Genomic DNA, 18,066 nt, shown 5'->3' with positions numbered 1-18,066 from the left:
TCTTCTTCCATCGACATCCTAACACTGAATGAAGGTTCCTTTAAATGACGTCATCCAAGATGGCGTCCCTTGAATTCCGATTGGCTGATAGAATTCTATCAGCCAATCGGAATTAAGGTAGGAAAAATTATATTGGCTGATGCAATCAGCCAATCAGATTGAAGTTCAATCCGATTGGCTGATCCAATCAGCCAATAAGATTTACCTCACATTCTTTTGGCTGTTTTTTTTTGCACTTTAGTTAATTTTAGTTAATTTTATTTAATTTTATTTAATTGTAGGTAATTGTATTTAATTTATTTAATTGTAGTATAGTGTTAGGTGTAATTGTAACTTAGGTTAGGATTTATTTTACCGGTAAATTTGTATTTATTTTAACTAGGTAGCTATTAAATAGTTAATAACTATTTAATAACTATTGTACCTAGTTAAAATAAATACAAAGTTGCCTGTAAAATAAAAAATAAACCCTAAAATAGCTACAATGTAACTATTAGTTATATTGTAGCTATCTTAGGGTTTATTTTACAGGTATTTAGATTTAAACAGGAATAATTTAGTTAATAATAGCAATTTTATTTAGATTAATTTAAATAATATTTAAGTTAGGGGGGTGTTAGGGTTAGACTTAGGTTTAGGGGTTAATAACTTTAATATAGTTGCGGTGGTGTGGGAGGGGCAGGATAGGGGCTAATAACTTTAATGTAGGTGGCGGCGGTGTAGGGGGGGCAGGATAGGGGTTAATAACTTTAATGTAGGTGGCGACGGTGTAGGGGGGGCAGGATAGGGGTTAATAACTTTAATGTAGGGGTCCGGGAGTGGCAGTTTAGGGGTTAAACATTTTATTTAGTTGCGGTGGGGTCCGGGAGCGGTGGTTTAGGAGTTAATACGTATAATGTAGGTGGTGGCAGTGTAGGGGGGGGCAGATTAGAGGTTAATAAGTATAATGTAGTTGGCGGCAGTGTAGGGTGGCAGATAAGGGGTGTTTAGACTCGGGGTACATGTTAGGGTGTTAGGTGCAGACACTTTCCATAGAAATCAATGGGATATCGGGCAGCAGCGAACATGAGCTTTCACTGCTGTCAGACTCCCATTGATTCCTATGGGATCCGCCGCCTCCAGGGTGGCAGATTGAAAACCAGGTACGCTGGGCCGGAATAGTGGAGAGTGTACCTGGTTCTTCTTTGATAACTTCCAAAAGTAGTCAGATTGTGCCGAACTTGCGTTCGGAACATCTGGAGTGATGTAAGCATCAATCTGTGTCAGACTGAGTCTGGAGGATCGTATGTTACGTCGCTAAATTCTACTTTTGCTGGTCTGTAGGGCTTGATAACTATGGCGAATTAGCCTCGCCACAAATATGCTGCGGAATTCAAGCGTATTTGCGGTTGACGGCTTGATAAATAGAGGCCATAGTCTCTTTCAGTTACTTCTGTGAAGGATTCTAACACACAGTAGTCTAGGGACAATAGTCTTAAAATTGCATGCTCTAACGGAATAGAGCAAATAATTTTTTGACTATAATAGCCCTTTAATCTTAAAAAACCTTGGCTGTTAAACAGCTCTTAAGTTGATTGTGATATTAAGCACTGCAGACCTCTCTGGAAATTAGATAATAGAAGTAAATTGGAAAGTTCTTTAAAATCACATTATGGGGGGTAGTTATCAAGCCGTCAACCTCAAATACGCTGGAATTCCGCAGCGTATTTGTGGCGAGGCTGATTCGCCTTAGTTATCAAAGGCTACAGACTGGCAAAAGTAGAATTCTGTGACGTAAGCTTTGATCCGCCGGACTCAGTCCGACACAGATCGATTCTTAAATCACTCCAGATGTTCCGCACACAAGTGCGGCACAATCTGACTACTTTTGCTAGTTATCAAATGACTAGCAGGTACGCTCAGCACTTTCCGGCCCACCGTACCTGGTTTTCAAACCGCCGCCCTGGAGGTGGAGAATCCCATAGGAATCAATGGGAGTCTGACCATAGCGAAAGTTCATGTTCGCTGCTGCCAGACATCCCATTGATTCCTATGGGAAATGTCTGCACCTAACACCCTAACATGTTCCCCGAGTCTAAACACCCCTAATCTGCCCCCCCTACACCGCCACAACTAAATTAATATATTACCCCCTAAACCGCCGCTCCCGGAGCCCACCGCAAGCTACTCTATACATATTAACCCCTAAACCGCTGCTCCCAGAGCCCACCACAAGCTACTCTATACATATTAACCCCTAAACCGCCGCTCCCGGACACCGCCGCAACCTACGTTATACCTAGTAACCCCTATCCTGCTCCCCTATACCGCCGTCCTCTATAATAAAGTTATTAACCCCTAATCTGCCCCCCCTACACCGTTGCCACCTATAATACATTTATTAACCCCTATCCTGCCCCCCACTACACCGCCGCCACTGTAATAAATTTATTAACCCCTAAACCTAAGTCTAACACTAACCCTAACACCCTCCCTAACTTAAGTATTAATTAAATAAATCTAAATAATATTTCTATTATTAACTAAATTAATCCTATTTAAAACTAAATACTTACCTTTAAAATAAAGCCTTATATAGCTACAATATAAATAATAATTATATTGTAGCTATCTTAGGATTTATTTTTATTTTATAGGTAAATTTCAATTTATTTTAACTAGGTACAATAGCTATTAAATAGTTATTAACTATTTAATAGTTTACCTAGCTAAAATAAAGAGAAATTTACCTGTAAAATAAAAACTAACCTAAGTTACAATTACACCTAACACTACACTATACTTTAATAAATTATTCCTATTTAAAACTAAATACTTACCTGTAAAATAAACCCTAAGATAGCTACAATGTAATTAATAATTACATTGTAGCTATTTTAGGATTTATATTTATTTTACAGGTAACTTTGTGTTTATTTTAGCTAGTTAGAATAGTTATTAAATAGTTATTAACTATTTAATAACTACCTAGCTAAAAGAAATACAAAATTACCTGTAAAATAAATCCTAACCTAAGTTACAATTAAACCTAACACTACACTATCATTAAAATAATTAAATAAATTAACTACAAATAACTACAATTAAATACAATTGCATAAACTAACTAAAGTACAAAAAATAAAAAAGCTAAGTTACAAAAAATAAAAAAAATAATTTACAAACATTTCAAAAATATTACAACAATTTTAAGCTAATTACACCTAATCTAAGCCCCCTAATAAAATAACAAAGCCCCCAAAATAAAAAAAAATCCCTACCCTATTCTACATTAAAAAAGTCCAAAGCTCTTTTACCTTACAAGCCCTTAAAAGGGCCTTTTGTGGGGCATGCCCCAAAGAAAACTGCTCTTTTGCCTGTAAAAGAAAAATACAACCCCCCAACATTAAAACCCACCACCCACATACCCCTAATCTAACCCAAACCCTCCTTAAAATAACCTAACACTAATCCCCTGAAGATCATCCTACCTTGAGTCGTCTTCACTCAGCCGAGCCACCGATGGAACTGAAGAGGAGATCCGGAGCGGCAGAAGTGATCCTCCAAGGGGCGCTGAAGAAGTCTTCCATCAGATGAAGTGAGCCTCCAAGCGGCGCTGAAGAAGTCTTCCATCCGGGCGATGTCATCTTCCAAGCGCCGCTGAAGATCATCTTCCATCGGGGCGATGTCATCTTCCAAGCGGGGTCTTCAATCTTCTTGCTTCAGGATCCATCTTCATCCCACCGACGCGGAACATCCTTCTTCCCCGATGGACTAACGACGAATGAAGGCTCCTTTAAGGGACGTCATCCAAGATGGCGTCCCTTCAATTCCGATTGGCTGATAGGATTCTATCAGCCAATCGGAATTAAGGTAGGAAAAATCTGATTGGCTGATTGAATCAGCCAATCAGATTGAGATCGCATTCTATTGGCTTTTCCGATCAGCCAATAGAATGCAAGCTCAATCTGATTGGCTGTTCGGATCAGAAAAATCGGATTGAACTTGAATCTGATTGGCTGATTCCATCAGCCAATCAGAATTTTCCTACCTTAATTCCGATTGGCTGATAGAATCCTATCAGCCAATCGGAATTCGACGGACGCCATCTTGGATGACGTCCCTTAAAGGAACCGTCATTCGGCGAGTAGGCGTCGGTAGAAGAGGATGGATCCGCGTCGGCTGGAAGATGATGGCTCCGGAAGAAAGAAGATTGAAGATGCCGCATCATAGAAGACTTCATCCCGATGATGGACTTCTTCAGCGCCCGCTTGGATCAAGACTTCAGCCCGATGATGGATTTCTTCATCCGCCGCTTGGATCCAGACTTCAGCCGGAGGATGGACGTCACTCTTCAGCCCCCGCTTGGGCTTGGATGAAGATTTCGGAGGCTTGGGTGAAGACTTCAGAGGACGGATCAGTGAACCTGGTATGGTGAAGATAAGGTAGGAAGATCTTCAGGGGCTTAGTGTTAGGTTTATTTAAGGGGGGTTTGGGTTAGATTAGGGGTATGTGGGTGGTGGGTTGTAATGTTGGGGGGGGGTATTGTATGTTTTTTTTTACAGGCAAAAGAGCTGAATTATTTGGGGCATGCCCCGCAAATGGCCCTTTTCAGGGCTGGTAAGGTAAAAGAGCTTTGAACTTTTTTAATTTAGAATAGGGTAGGGCATTTTTTTATTTTGGGGGTCTTTGTTATTTTATTAGGGGGCTTAGAGTAGGTGTAATTAGTTTAAAATTGTTGTAATATTTTTCTAATGTTTGTAAATATTTTTTTATTTTTTGTAACTTAGTTCTTTTTTATTTTTTGTACTTTAGTTAGTTTATTTAATTGTATTTAATTGTAGGTATTGTATTTAATTAATGTATTGATAGTGTAGTGTTAGGTTTAATTGTAGGTAATTGTAGGTATTTTATTTAATTAATTTGTTGATAGTGTAGTGTTAGGTTTAATTGTAACTTAGGTTAGGATATATTTTACAGGTAATTTTGTAATTATTTTAACTATTTTAGCTATTAAATAGTTCTTAACTATTTAATAGCTATTGTACCTGGTTAAAATAAATACAAAGTTGCCTGTAAAATAAATATTAATCCTAAAATAGCTACAATGTAATTATTCGTTATATTGTAGCTATATTAGGGTTTATTTTACAGGTAAGTATTTAGCTTTAAATTGGAATAATTTATTTAATAAGAGTTAATTTATTTCGTTAGATTTAAATTATATTTAATTTAGGGGTGTGTTAGTGTTGGGGTTAGACTTAGCTTTAGGGGTTAATACATTTATTATAGTAGCGGTGCGCTCCGGTCGGCAGATTAGGGGTTAATAATTGAAGTTAGGTGTCGGCGATGTTAGGGAGGGCAGATTAGGGGTTAATACTATTTCTTATAGGGTTAGTGAGGCGGGAGTGAGGCGGATTAGGGGTTAATAACTTTATTATAGTAGCGGTGAGATGCGGTCAGCAGATTAGGGGTTAATTATTGTAGGTAACTGGAGGCGACGTTGTGGGGGGCAGATTAGGGGTTAATAAATATAATATAGGGGTCGGCGGTGTTAGTGGCAGCAGATTAGGGGTACATAGCTATAATGTAGGTTGCGGCGGTGTCCGGAGCGGAATATTAGGGGTTAATAATATAATGCAGAGGTCAGTGATAGCGGGGGCGGCAGATTAGAGGTTAATAAGTGTAAGGTTAGGGGTATTTAGACTCAGGGTACATGTTAGGGTGTTAGGTGCAGACATAGGAAGAGTTTCCCCATAGGAAACAATGGGGCCGCGTTAGGAGCTGAACGCTGCTTTTTTGCAGGTGTTAGGTTTTTTTTCAGCTCAAACTGTCCCATTGTTTCCTATGGGGGAATCGTGCACGAGCACGTTTTTGAAGCTGGCCGCGTCCGTAAGCACTGCTGGTATCGAGAGTTGCAGTTGCGGTAAATATGCTCTACGCTCCTTTTTTGGAGCCTAACGCAGCCCTTCTGTAAACTCTAAATACCAGCGGTACCAGAAAAAAGCATGCGTAGCTAACGCACCCCTTTGGCCGCAAAACTCTAAATCTAGGCGTAAGATAGCTACAATATAATTATTATTTATATTGTAGCTATATTAGGCTTTATTTTAAAGGTAAGTATTTAGTTTTAAAATAGGATTTATTTAGTTAATAATAGAAATATTATTTAGATTTATTTAATTAATATTTAAGTTAGGGGGGGTGTTAGGGTTAGTGTTAGACTTAGGTTTAGGGGTTAATAAATTTATTACAGTGGCGGCGGTGTAGGGGGGGCAGGATAGGGGTTAATAAATGTATTATAGGTGGCGACGGTGTAGGGGGGGCAGATTAGGGGTTAATAAATTTAATATAGGTTGCAGCGGGGTCTGGGTGCGGCGGTTTAGGGGTTAAACTATTTATTTAGTTGTGGCGAGGTGCGGGATCAGCAGGATAGGGGTTAATAACTTTATTATAGAGGGCAGCGGTATAGGGGTGGGCAGGATAGGGGTTACTAGGTATAATGTAGGTGGCGGTGGGCTCTGGGAGCGGCGGTTTAGGGGTTAATACATTTATAAGAGTTGCGGCGGGGTCTAGGAGCGGCGGTTTAGGGGTTAGTAATTTTATTGAGTTGCGGGGGGCTCCGGGGGCGCCGGTATAGGGTGTAGAACAGTATAGTATAGTGAGTGCTTAGTGACAGGCTAGCAATAAAGCTGTCAAAAAGCCGAACAGCAGCGAGATCAGATGAGTGATAACTCTCACAATCCGCTGCTCATCGCCCCGTACTTGGTGCACGGCTTTTTGACAGATTTATTGATAACTTAGGCGTATTTTTTCAGGTCAGCGGCGGCGAAGGTAGGCGAACTTAGGCGGGCGTATTGGGCCGGCGAAGGCAAGAAAGTTGACACGATGATAACTACCCCCCTATATATTATATATGTTTATACAAATCTCCATTCATAAAGTTACACAGGCTACCCTTTCAGCTACATGGAGAGAAGCACACCTTAAACTACTACATACATTTTACTTCACTCCTGAAAAAGGATATAAGCTTCGAAATTTAAATTTTCATAAATGTCCCAAATGTTCCTTGCCTGCGGCAGACCTTATTCACATGCTCTGGAAATGCCCCTTGATTAGACAATTTTGGCGTAAATTAGAATTGTGGATGAATACATCACTTAAGATCGCCCCTTTGGCGCTGTCGGCAAGCCAAGTCGTGTTCTGTTTTAAAAGTCAGCAAGAACAACAGCCCAACGAAAAATTCATAAGTATGTCTCTCCTGGCAGCCAGGTATCTAATTTTTAAAAAATGGAAAACTAGAGAGATACCCAGTGTGTCAGAGATAAAAAATTATCTTAAGAAGCAATGTATATTAGAACAGCGATATACTAATATAAATAATGAATCTGATATCAGACAATTTTTCATTAAAGGGACACCATTTATCAAGTCTCTTCCGAATACAGAGATTGATTATATAATATTTACCTTTCAAAATACAGAAATGATACTTCTAGGGATATGGTAACTAGACTTGGTAGACGAGGAAGAACGACAGGAAAAATGAAGTTGTAATGATATAAATTTATTTATTTTTTTCTCTCCCTCCTCCCCTTTTTTGTTTTAGGAATAAAAATGGTTCAGCAATATAAATTAGATATTAAAAGTCTTATCTGGGAATTAGTTCATTTGGTTTAGTTGTGAGCCAGATCACGCTAACACTATTCTTGTCTTATTATCTGATAATTTAATGTCTGTTAGTTTAATTGTATTAAAAATATAACAATGTAGATAAGTTGTGGTATCAATAATTTGTATGTTTAAATGTGTAAAGATAAAATGTTAATAAGGGAGGCGCTCAAAGCCAAAGGTATCAACACTAAAACAAATTTAATAAAAACATATAAATGAACAGTGGTACAAATATAAAGGGACGTCTCCCCAAACTGAATTAAGCTAATATCCTAAAAAGTCTAAAATGACTGATAAAACTTGCTCAGGTCTAAAAAACAAACAATGATAATCAGCAGTTCTTATGTGGTTGTTGTAATTAAGGCAAATGTTAATGTCTTTTCTCCATATAGAACCAAATCAATAGTCAGTGTTCCGTTATTGAAAATACCACCAAGCTGCCTTATAAAGTAAATCCGTAGCTGCCAAATATAGTGTCTAGAAAAATAACTTCGATATCCAAAGCTCTCTTGCTTTGTAAGATATCTTTATGTCAAAACCATTAAGCTGTGTACTTTACCAGAAGATAGATTTGTCAGTTGAAGGTCTTACTCCCTCGCCCGGTCCTCACCTCGAGCGGGGCTGACTGCAGCTTTGGCGTCTGACGTCACAGAAAGGTGTTCCGGCTAAAGGTAGAGGCCGATCCCTGCGCTCCCCTCTATGCGCTGTAATCACGGTCCTCTTTGATAAGCCCTGCACTTAGTGCTAATAGCACGCAGGGGACTGAATAACAGGATGATATAATGGATATCCAAAACAGTGTTCCCAAACACAGAGGCTCTGCTCCTTGTGAGAAAATGTCCCAATAGTATAACCCGGGTTATTAAATGAGACTCCAAATGAGATTCCAAAGATATGGTTAGTTGTTACAATGGTGATAACAACAACACTGCCAACACATACGACGCGTTTCGCCCTCCTATGGGCTTTATCATGTGTGCCTTGCATGGCATAAATAATATGTTTGAATTTACTATGCTGAACAAAAAAAAAAAATCATAAAAAAAAAATTATATCTGAATTATGAAAGAAAAATTGTGAGTTTCATGTACCTTTAAATTAATGTAGACATAGTTTAAAGGCAGACTAAATATATAACTATACAAAAGTATTATTTTAAAGAACAATTAATCACCTAGATTACGAGTTTTGCGCTAAACAGGGTGCAAAAATTACTCCAAAAAAGTTGCGTTATTTCACTCTCCATAGCGTTGCCATTACGAGTTACTGAAAAGCCTCCTTCTTCTGTGTGTTATGGTGCGTTAAGCTCCATACCACACAAAAGCCGAGGGCTGATTTGACGTGTTTGTGCACGCTTCCCACCATAGACATCAATGGGGAGAGAGTATTAGAAAAAAAATAACACCTAAAGTGTGGAATGGCGATCGCCGTAACGCAACCACATTGATGTCTATGGGGAAAAGACAGTTACGTTCCCTAACACCCTAACAAAAACCCCTAGTCTTAACACCCCTAATCCGCCGCACTCGACATCGCCAACACTAATAAAAGTTATTAACCCCCTAATCCGCCACTCCCTGACATTGCTGCCACTATAATAAAGTTAATAACCTCTAAACCTCCGCTCCTCAACATCGCTGCCACTAAATAAAATGATTAACCCCTAAACCTCTGGCCTCCCACATCGCCGCCACTAAATAAATGTATTAACCCCTAAACCTCCGGGCTCCCGCATCTCAAACCACTAAATAAACCTATTAACCCCTAAACCTCTGGCCTCCCACATCGCAAAACACTAAATTAAACTAGTAACCCCTAAACCTAATACCCCCCAAACTTTAAATTAAAATTACAATATAACTATATTTAAATAAATAAAAACTTACTTGTGAAATAAAAATAACATTTAACTAAAAAATTACTTGGAGCAAGGATTAAATAGCGACATCTCTATTTTTGCAGATGATACTAGTTAAGTAAGGTCATTAGGTCAGAGCAGGATGAACTCTCTTTGCAAAGGGATTTGCTAAAATTAGAACTATGGGCAAGTGAATGGAAAATGAGATTTAATACGGAAAAATGTAAGGTTCTACATTTTGGAAGTAAAAATAAGCAGGCTATGTATTTTTTAAATGGGACAAGACTTAGCCAAACACAGGAGGAAAGGGATTTGGGAGTAGTAATAGATAACAAGCTAAAGATGAGTGCACAATGCAGGGCAGCGGCTTCAAAGGCTAATAAGATACTAGCATGTATTAAAAGAGGCATTGATTCAAGGGAGGAAAGCATAATTCTGTCATTATATAAAGCCCTGGTAAGACCTCACCTTGAGTTTGGAGTGCAGTTCTGGGGACCGATTGCTAAAAAAGATATTGCAGAACTAGAAAAAGTTCAGAGAATGGCCACAAAGCTAATAAGGGGATTGGAGAAATTAACCTATGAGGAGAGGCTAGCCAAACTGGGTCTGTTCTCTTTAGAAAAAAGGCGCTTGAGAGGTGACATGATTACTTTATATAAATATATTCAAGGCCCATATACAGAGATGGCAGAAGTTCTTTTTATTCCAAGAAAATTGGTTCTGACAAGAGGTCATAATTTAAGGTTGGAGGAAAGGAGATTTAATCTCCTGCAACGGAAACGTTTTTTCACTGTAAGAGCAATAAAATTGTGGAACTCATTACCAAAGGAGGTAGTGAATGCCAATACCATAGATACATTTAAAAATAGTCTGGATAAATTTCTGTATATAAACTAAATTCATGGATATGATTACTAGTATTAAATGGGTCACATTTTAATGGGGTTATTTAATCTTAACTGGAGCTTTTTGTAAGTATTTTAGATTTGTATAGGTTGAACTCGATGGACTTCAGTCTTTTTTCAACCTTATCTACTATGTTACTATGTTATGTTATGTTAACCTAACCTTACTATGCTAATAATATTAAAAAAAACTTCAATTAAAAATCCTAAATTACCAATAAAAAAAAAAACTAATCCTACGATTACAAAAAGAAATAAACACTAAAATTACAAAAAATAAAAAACACTAAGATTACAAAAAATAATAAACAAAATTATCAAAATAGAAACAATTACATCTAATCTAATAACCCTAAAAAAATAAAAAATAAAAACCAAAGTAAAAACACCCCCTAGCCAACAATACACTACCAATAGCCCTTAAAAGGGCCTTTTGTAGGGCATTGCTCTAAGTTAAACAGCTCTTTTACTTGGAACAAAATACAAAGTTCCCTTAACAGTAAAACCCACCACCCTACCAAATCCCCAAAATAAAAAATCTAACTCTAAAAAAACCTAAGCTACCCATTGCCCCTAATGGGGCATTTGTATGGGCATTGCCCTTAAAAGGGCATTTAGCTCTTTTGCACTGCCCTTAAAAGGACATTCAGCTCTTTTACAATTTGCCCAAAGGCCTAATCTGAAAAAAAAACACCCCAAAAAACCAACAAAAAACTAACACTAACCTCAGAATATCTACTCACGGTTCCTGAAGTCCGGACATCCATCTCCATCCAGGCGGTGAGAAGTCTTTATCCAGGCGACGAGCAGTCTTCATTCAGGTGGCTATACCTTCATCCATCCCAGGGGCATCTTCTATCTTTATCCCGGCAGCACAGAGCTATCCTGGAAGCCGATTCCATCCTGCGCGGAGTGTCCTCTTCATACGGTCACCGCTGTACACTGAAGCTTCAATGCACGATACCAATTACAAAAAATACACCCAAAAAAAAAAAAAAAAAAAAAAACTAATCCTACGATCTCGCCGGGATGAAGATAGAAGACGCCCCTGGGATGGATGAATATATCGCCCCCTGGATGAAGACTGCCAGGATGGAGATGAATGTCCGGACTTCAGGAACCATGAGTAGATATTTTCGGGTTAGTGTTAGTAGTTTTTTTTTTTTTTTTTGGTTGTGTTTTTTTTTTCAGATTAGGGCTTTGGGCAAATGGTAAAAGAGCTGATGACCATACAAATGCCCCTTTAGGGGCAATGGGTAACTTAGTTTTTTTTTAGAGTTAGGATTTTATTTTGGGTGGTTGGTAGTTTATAGTAGGCTAGGGGGTGCTTTTATTTTGGGGTGCTTTTTATTTTTTTAGGACTATTAGGTGTAATTGTTTTTATTTTTGATAATTTCATTTATTATTTTTTGTAATCTTAATGGTTTTTATTTTTTGTAATTTTAGTGTTTATTTTTTTGTAATGTTTGTTTTTTTAATATGTAATTTAGGATTTTTAATTGGTAGTTTTTTTTATTTTATTAGAATAGTAAGGTTAGGTTAATTTATAGTTTAATGTTAGGTTTATTTTTATTTCACAGGTAAGCTTTTATTTTTTTAAATATAGTTATATTGTAATTTTAATTTAAAGTTAGGGGGTGTTAGGTTTAGGGGTTAATAGTTTAATTCAGTGTTTTGCGATGTGAGGGGCCAGAGGTTTAGGGGTTAATAGGTTTATTTAGTGGTGGCGATGTGGGAGGCCGGAGGTTTAGGGGTTAATGGGTTTATTTAGTGGTGGCGATGTTGGGGAGCGTGGGTGGTTGGCAGATTAGGAGTTAATAAATGTATTTAATAGTCGCAATGTGGGTGGGCGGCAGATTAAAGGTTAATAAGTTTTAAATAGTGTTTGCGATGTGAGAGGGCGGGGTTTAGGGGTTAATAGGTAGTTTATTGGTGTTAGTGTACTTTGTAACATTATAGTTATGAGTTTTGTAAAACATTGTTGTTTTGCAAAATCCATAACTACTGCTCTCAGATAGCGGTATGGATCATGCCGGTATAGAGCATAACGCAAGTTTTTTATCCGACCCGCACAACCTACCGGCGATATAAAAAACCTGCACTCATTTTTTTGAGTGCGGAATGGACGTTGCGTTAAGGCTAAAATGCTTGCATTACAGCCTATACTACCGCGACTCGTAATATGCGTTCCTGGCCATTCCATGTGCAATGGACAAATTTTCAGCTGTACCGCATGTTTGCTGTCTTTCTTCCTTAGCCTTTAAGATGCACTGACACTTACCCTCAAACTCCCCACATTGCACCGGGCTCTGCTTTTCTCATGGGATGACACCTTCTATTTCTACACACCATGTCATAATGGTTAAACATATTGCAGTCCACCTTGAAACAGACTAATTTGGACTAATTTGTTAATACACTAAATAGATTTCATAGAGTCCTATGGATAGGGTTAGTGATAGCAGTGCAAGTAACCCATTAATAAAGAAAGGGCTAGATTACAAGTGACGTGCTAACTTTTACGCGCAAGCAATATCATTTTTTCATCGTCATTTTGCGCACCACAGAAATAGCATGTGTATTGCAAGTCTAAAGTAAACGTGATCACAAGAGCACAATCGCATTTTACACTCATGGGGCTGGATTTAACAAGCAGCGGATGCTGCTGTGTCCACCCAAGGTTTCAGGTCCGCCTGAAACCTAAGTTAAGAAGCAGCAGTTGGGATGATTGACACCCCCTGCTAGAGGCCGATTGGCCGCAAATGTGCAGAGGTCAGCATTGCACAAGCATTTCACAAGAAATGATTGTGCAATGATAAATACCGTCAGCATATGCTGTTGGCATTTAGCGATGTCGGGCGGACATGATTCGCTACAGGGAATCATGTCCTTCCGCCATTTTATAAATTGGCCCCATTGGGTTTGCATGACTGAAACCCAAATGTATAGGGTAGTGCATTAAAAAAAGTTTCACTAAACACGCACATAAATACATTCAAAATTACAGATACACTCATATAAACACTATCTGATAAAAATTATTCATATATATATATATATATATATATATATATATATATATATATATATATATAAATAAGTTATGTGTTTAAAGGCATATAATATATAACACGGGTAGTTTGACTGCAAAGGACTATATTGTATATATACATACATATACATAGAATTAAAGCATTACACTAATTTATACTTATTAATATAAGTATATATTAATATGACTGGAAGAGCTCAAAGATGTATATACAATTTTTAAAAAAGTTTCCAATTTTCTTCTATTATCAAATTTGCTTCATTCCCATGATATTCTTTGTTGAAGAGATACCTAGGAAGATGTCCTGAGCACTACATGGAACGAGATAGTGCTGCCATCAAGTGCTCTTGTAAATGGATAACTGCTGCTTTATAGTGCTCCAGAAGTGGACCAACTTCTAAGCTTCCATTCCTGTTTTTCAACAAAAGATGTTTAGTATACTATGCACAATGCTTCGTGGTGGCCTTATTCCTGCCTGCATGGGGGAGGAGTGGCTGTGCTTAATTTCGACTTTCAACAAAATATACCAAGAGAATAATAATAAAAAAAAATTATAGAAGTAAATTAGAAAGTTGTTTAAAATCCTGAATCCTGAAAGAGAAAATGTGGGTTTCAAATCCCTTTAATCTTTACAATATGTACGTAAAAAGTAAAATTATTGTTCTCAATAGATGATAAAATGTGTTTTCAGTAGGTCCAAGGTGTTAAATTGCAACACTGTAAAAATCTTTTGAGAAGCTGCTAGAAGATTGTTCACCTTATCACCTCTTAACTGTTAAGAACTGCCCCCATGCAAGGTATATGTGGTATAAACCCACAGCAATATCTCTCACCCACAGCAACATCTCTAAAAATCTCCCTGCAACTTCCAAGCTCACACCCACAGCAATATCTCTGAAAATCTCCCTGCAACTTCCAAGCTCACACCAAGAGCAATATCTCTGAAAATCTCCCTGCAACTTCCAAGCTCACACCCAGAGCAATATCTCTGAAAATCTCCCTGCAACTTCCAAGCTCACACCCACAGCAATATCTCTGAAAATGTCCCTGCAACTTCCATGCTCACACCCAGAGCAATATCTCTGAAAATCTCCCTGCAACTTCCAAGCTCACACTTCCAAGCTCACACACACAGCAATATCTCAGAAAATCTCAATATCTCAGAAAATCTCCCCACTTCATCTTCCAAGCTCACACCCAGAGCAATATCTCTGAAAATCTCCCTGCAACTTCCAAGGTAAATCATCTGACTGATATCTCCAATCAAGACATTGGCCTCTAGTTATCAAGCTCTGTACGTACCTGCCATAGCCGGCCCCAATACGCCCGCCTAAGCTCGCCTCACATCGCCGCTGCAGACCTGAATACGCTCGCCAAAGTTATCAAAAAAGCTGTCAAAAAGCCGCGCACCAAATACGGGGCAATGAGCAGCGGACTGTGATAGTTATCACTCATCCGATCTCGCTGCTCTTCGGCTTTTTCACAGCTTTATTAATAAGCTGTCACGAAGCACTCACACTATACTATACTGTTCTACCCCCTATACCGGCGCCCCCGGAGCCCCCTGCAACTAAATAAACTTTATTAACCCCTAAACCGCCGCTCCCAGACCCCGCCACCACCTACATAATACCTATTAACCCCTATCCTGCCCCTCTATACCGCCGCCACCTATAATAAATTTATTAACCCCTATCCGGCGGATCCCATACCCCACAGCAACTAAATCAATTGTTTAACCCCTAAACCGCCACTCCCGGACCCCGCCGCCACCTATATTAAACTTATTAACCCCTAATCTGCCCCCCTACACCGTCGCCACCTATATTAAACTAATTAACCCCTAATCTGCCCCCCTACACCGTCGCCACCTATATTAAACTAATTAACCCGAAACCTAAGTCTAACACTAACCCTAACTTAAATATTATTTTAATAAATCTAAATAAAAATTATTCTTATTAACTAAATTAATCCTATTTAAAACTAAATACTTACCTATAAAATAAACCCTAAGATAGCTACAATATAACTTATAGTTACATTGTAGCTAGCTTAGGGTTTATTTTTATTTTAGAGGCAAGTTTGTATTTATTTTAACTAGGTACAATAGTTATTAAATAGTTATTAACTATTTAATAACTACCTAGCTAAAATAAATCCAAAAGTACCTGTAAAATAAATCCTAACCTAAGTTACAATTAAACCTAACATTACACTATCATTAAATAAATTAAATAATTACCTACAAGTAGCTATAATTAAATACAATTAAATAAACTAAAGTACAAAAAAAAAGAAACACTAAATTACAGAAAATAAAAAAATATTACAAGAATGTTAAACTAATTACACCTAATCTAAGCCCCCTAATAAAATAATAATAAAAAAAAAATAATAAAAGTCCCTACCCTATACTACATTACAAAGTAACCATCTCTTTTACCAGCGCTTAAAAGGGATTTTTGCGGGGCATGCCCCAAAGTAATCAGCTCTTTTGCATGTAAAAAAAAATACAACCCCCCCCAACATTAAAACCCACCACCCACATACCCCTACTCTAACCCAAACCCCCCTTAAATAAACCTAACACTACCCCCCTGAAGTTCTCCCTACCTTGAGTCGTGTTCACCCAGCCGGGCGAAGTCATCATCCAAGGGGTGCTGAAGAGGTCTTCCATCCGATAGAAGTCTTCATCCAGGTGGCGTCTTCAATCTTTATCCATCCGGAGTGGAGTGGAGCCATCTTCAAAGTACCCAACACGGAGCCATCCTTCTTCCCCGACGCCTACTCGCCAAATGAATATTCCTTTAAGTGACGTCATCCAAGATGGTGTCCCTCGAATTCCAAGATGGTGTCCCTCAAATTCCGATTGGCTGATAGGATTCTATCAGCCAATCGGAATGAAAGTAGGAAAAATGTGATTGGCTGATTCAATCAGCCAATCAGATTAAAGTTCAATCTGATTGGCTGATCCAATCAGCCAATCAGATTGAGCTGGCATTCTATTGTCTGATCGGAACAGCCAATAGAATGCGAGCTCAATCTGATTGGCTGATTGGATCAGCCAATCAGATTTTTCCTACCTTAATTCCAATTGGCTGATAGAATCATATCAGCCAATCGGAATTCGAGGGTCGCCCTCTTGGATGACGTCACTTAAAGGAATATTCATTCGGCGAGTATGCGTCGGTGAAGAAGGATGGCTCTGCATCGGCTGCTTTGAAGATGGCTCCGCTCCGGATGGATGAAGATTGAAGACGCCACCTGGATGAAGACTTCTATCGGATGGAAGACCTCTTCAGCGCCCCTTGGATGAAGACTTCTATCGGATGGAAGACATCTTCAGCGCCCCTTGGATGATGACTTTGGCCCGGGCGGGTGAACACGACTCAAGGTAGGGAGAACTTCAGGGGGGTAGTGTTAGGTTTAATTAAGGGGGGTTTGGGTTAGAGTAGGGGTATGTGGGTGGTGGGTTTTAATGTTGGGGGGGTTGTATTTTTTTTTACATGCAAAAGAGCTGATTACTTTGGGGCATGCCCCGCAAAAAGCCCTTTTAAAGGCTGGTAAAAGAGCTGGTTACCTTGTAATTTAGTATAGGGTAGGGACTTTTCTTATTTTTTTATTATTATTTTATTAGGGGGCTTAGATTAGGTGTAATTAGTTTAAAATTCTTGTAATCTTTTTTTATTTTCTGTAATTTATTGTTTGTTTTTTTGTACTTTAGTTTAGTTTATTTGATTGTATTTAATTGTAGCTACTTGTAGTTAATTAATTTAATTAATTTAATGATAGTGTAGTAATTTTGGATTTATTTTAGCTAGGTGGTTATTAAATAGTTAATAACTATTTAATAACTATTGTACCTAGTTAAAATAAATACAAAGTTGCCTGTAAAATAAATATAAATCCTAAAATAGCTACAATGTAATTATTAATTACATTGTAGCTATCTTAGGGTTTATTTTATAGGTAAGTATTTAGTTTTAAATAGGATTAATTTAGTTAATAAGAGTAATTTTTATTTAAATAGGGGGGTGTTAGGGTTAGTGTTAGACATAGGTTTAGGGGTTAATTAGTTTAATATAGATGGCGGCTGTATAGGGGGGCAGATTAGGGGTTAAAAAGTTTAATATAGGTGGCGGCGGGGTCCGGGAGCGGCAGTTTAGGGGTTAAACAATTGATTTAGTTGCGGCGGGGTATGGGATCGGCAGGATAGGGGTTAATAAATTTATTATAGATGGCGGCAGTATAGGGGGGCAGGATAGGGGTTAATAGGTATTATGTAGGTGGCGGCTGGGTCCGGGAATGGCGGTTTAGGGGTTAACATATTTATTATAGTTGCGGCGGGGTCCGGGAGCGGCGGTTTAGGGGGTAATACATTTATTTAGTTGCGGCGGTGTAGGGGGGGCAGATTAGGGGTGTTTAGACTTGGGGTACATGTTAGGGTGTTAGGTGTAGACAGCTCCCATAGGAATCAATGAGATATCGGGCAGCAGCGAACATGAACTTTCGCTATGGTCAGACTCCCATTCATTCCTATTGGATTCCCTCTCCCTTAGATTGTAAATTTGAAAGCCGTCTACCAGCAGGAC

Source organism: Bombina bombina, chromosome 1 (genome assembly GCF_027579735.1).
Source record: "Bombina bombina isolate aBomBom1 chromosome 1, aBomBom1.pri, whole genome shotgun sequence".
Classification (NCBI taxonomy): Eukaryota; Metazoa; Chordata; class Amphibia; order Anura; family Bombinatoridae; genus Bombina; species Bombina bombina.
This window is presented reverse-complemented; position numbering follows the sequence as displayed.